We start from the raw sequence: 3,549 nt of genomic DNA, 5'->3' as shown, positions 1-3,549 counted from the left end.
CCTCCACTTGATTTTTTGAAGCGTGACAATCGGAAGCATAGTGACCAAAATTTTGACAATTATAGCATTTAACATTTGACTTGCCATACCTTGGTGTAACTCTTCCTCTTCCACGGCCTCTTGAATTTCTTGTCTCGTACAATCTTTCATACTTTTGACTTTCCTCCCTTTGTTGGCCACGACCTCTTCCTTGTCCATATAGAAATCCTCTTTCATGTCCTTGTCCAAGACCTCTTTGGCTCCTCATATACCTTCCATTATTATCTTTAAAAGATAACTTTGATTGTAAGGCTTGTTCAACTGGCTCCTTCTTTAACATTTTTTCTTCATGGGCTTGTAATGATCCCATAAGCTCATCAATAGTCATTTCATCTATATCTTTAGCCTCCTCAATTGCCACAACTTTGTAATCAAATTTAGAGTGAAGTGAACGAAGAACTTTTTCAATAACACGAATATCCCTTACCTCTTCTCCATTGCCTTTCATTTGATTGACAACGGTCAAGACCTTTGAAAAATAATCCGAGATTGATTCAGATTTCTTCATTCGCAAAGCCTCAAACTCGCCACGAAGTGTTTGTAGCCGAACTCTCTTTACTTTAGCATCGCCACTAAAAGAAGATTTGAGAGTATCCCAAACTTTCTTTGACGTAGTTGCGGAAGCCACTTTTTGTAACATAGAATCTTCCAAAAATTGATGAATGATCATGATCGCCTTTTGATCCTTCTTTCTTTGGGCTTGAAGTTGATCTTTTTGAACTTGATTGAAATTTGCTTCATTTTCGGGCACCTCCAATCCTTTCTCCACAATTTCCCACACATCATTTGCTCCAAGGATCGCCTTCATACGAATGCACCAATTCTCATAATTATCTTTGGTGAAATTTGGCATTTGCTATTGAGACATTCCATTTACCATGATCTCCTTCTTCTTTACACCACACAAGCCTTCTTTGAAGACAAGTAGAAGTAGAACCTTTGGCTATTGATACCACTTTGTTGGAAGAAAAGATCTCACTCAAACTGACACAAGACAATTTAGGAGAAGAAATGTATTACTTGAAAATTTACTTGATTACAAATGACTTGGTACGAGTCTTTATATAGGACTCCATAGAAAGATCTAGATAACTCTTAGACTCCAATAGACATCACTTGACCAAGATACATGTATCTAGAGATTACATGTACCTACACCAATACTTTGAACATAGAAAAATACTAATACATGTACAAAGATTATTCTAGAGACTCCCACACAATTCTATTATTTTAATAATCAAAAATATATTATTTATTTTTAACAGTTGGGGTTAGAGGGATTGCTTTAAACACTAAAAGTGGATTATAGTGTAGTTTGTGCTAAATTTGTTTCAGTAAAATTTCTATCTTCTTTCCATATGCAAATGTGCCGACGAGCATGATTTTAACTGTTTCTCTTTCATACAGATAGGAAACAGGTCTTTGTAATCTCAAGTGGACTGCCAAAGAGGAGGATGCTTTAAAAGACGGAATACTAAGAACGGTGCTGGGAAAATAGGCCGATATTCTCAAAGACCACCAGTTGGGAAGTATCTTGCGTGCACGTTCTAATGTGGACCTCAAGGTATGATGAACTTTGCACACAACTTCTTTCATTGCTGAAAAATACCTTACTCTCAGATTGAACAGTAACATAAGAATCAGCTAATTATGCACATACTAGTATAAATACTGTCAGCAAGAATATATGCGAGCCTTCCGTGGTTCCATTATTATGTTTCTTTTTCTCCACAATACTTTTGAATATAGTTGTCAGGACAAATGGAGAAATATGCTATTAGCATTGAATGGCAAGTGTCGAGACAGCTGCAAGACTGTTCAAAAGAATATCAAGACGACCAGCAGACAGGGTGATAAGTCTGCGGCTCTTATCTGTGAGGGCTGTGATGAAGATAAAACTGATGAATTTGAGCCACTGTCCTCATCTAATGAAGCATTACAAGTGGGAAATGGTTCTGAAAAACTAACAAGGTTGTCGTATTATATATATCCTCAATTCTCACACTTTAACAGTTAACATGAACTAGGTCTGTACACGGCTGTGGACTTGTATCTTTTTCGGCTGCAACTAAATTAGAACTTGATAATAATTAGTAAAATCTAGTATGTGTGTTAAGTTAGGAAACATATTTATTTAATTACCGATTGTTCAAGTGCCAATATCTGGTTGCACCACTGCTGAATTAGTGGTGCTGATAACTATGTATGATACTCATTGATGCTAAAATTTTCACCACTTATATTTTACACTAGAACGGTGTCAATTGTAACAAAATCCAGCAAATATTCCACATATATGTATATCTCTTTCTGGAGAAGATGGAACAAATAACTATTAATAGCACCTTATATTGCAAGCCAACACATCTAATTTTAGCGTAATTTTTTACTCTGTATGTATACTGAATATCAATATTGGAAATGCAGGTTTGATGACTGCAAACTAGAAGATCTAAGGAATGTCAAGCAGCAATCTATTTCTACCAAAATACAGGTTGTTTTCAAACAGTATTTAGGTTAGACTTCACAACTTGCTGATGTTTCGGAATAATATTGATAATAATGAAACTTTATGAGCTAGGGTCTCTTAAGTTCAGCCGATATATTCATATATTTCCGAGATCAATCTTTTTCATGTTAATATCTAATGAAGTGTTGATAAATATTGCAAAGAATCATGTCAACTCATTCTAACGATATATGTAGAATGAAGTGTTAATATTCTAACGACCCTATAAGATTTTATTTGCAAAAGCCATTGCCACCTCTGAATTTGGAAACGTTTTCTTTCGGAAACATGAGAACTGTTGCAGTTCATGGAAAACTCATCAAGGTAATTAACATTTTCCTCTTCAGAGGAGAAAATAAAGCAGAATTTTTTAATTTATTGTCTTTGCTGCAACCTGGCTGCTATGCCTTTATTTTGTAAGACTGTTTGATTCACATAGAGGGTTAATAAATAAATTAGATAAACCTTAGAGTTTTGCTAAAATCAACAAGTATATTGAGTTCATAGGTCAAATATTTTCTTTTTGTTTCTTATTTAATTCATAGTGAAGTTTCTACTTTGAGATGTTATTCCTGTAATTATAAGCTTGCATTGCTTATTTGCTGATATCGACAAGCATATTAACGTCTTAGGTCAAGTGCTCATTTGTTTCTTGTTGATTTGAGTGTGAAATTTCTACTTTAAGTTGTAAATCACAGGCCTCCGAAAATAGCAAAATCTAAGGATTTAGTTTCTTGCGTTTTAGGAAACATATCTAGTACTTACTGATTAATCATTTCTCAATACAATCTATGTTGTTTTCCTTGCGTTGAAATGCGGTTTTCAATTTGACTTGCATACATTCTTTATGTTATAAGTATTCTCGTTCTCCTCACACCATCTTGGCAGGAAGCTGTGTCATATTCTTTATATTTGAAACTGGTCCAAATTCATTTTTTTTTGTTATTTTCACTAGATTTTTCAAGTTTTTTAATATTGAAGTGCTAAAAATTAGTATT

General features: G+C 34.3%; 1 long non-coding RNA gene across 1 annotated transcript; it reads left to right on the top strand.

The window, feature by feature from the left end:
• The first annotated feature begins 1,786 nt into the window (after window positions 1-1,786).
• LOC141661702 (uncharacterized) lies at window positions 1,787-2,690 on the top strand. Its single transcript, XR_012550092.1, has 2 exons — window positions 1,787-2,013; window positions 2,470-2,690. It is a non-coding gene; the product is annotated as an uncharacterized LOC141661702 (long non-coding RNA).
• The last annotated feature ends 859 nt before the right edge of the window (window positions 2,691-3,549 follow it).

This window comes from Apium graveolens, chromosome 5 (assembly GCF_009905375.1).
Source record: "Apium graveolens cultivar Ventura chromosome 5, ASM990537v1, whole genome shotgun sequence".
NCBI classification, from domain to species: domain Eukaryota; kingdom Viridiplantae; phylum Streptophyta; class Magnoliopsida; order Apiales; family Apiaceae; genus Apium; species Apium graveolens.
Note: the sequence above shows the minus strand (reverse complement) of the source record. Positions and strands in the feature narration are given on the sequence as shown.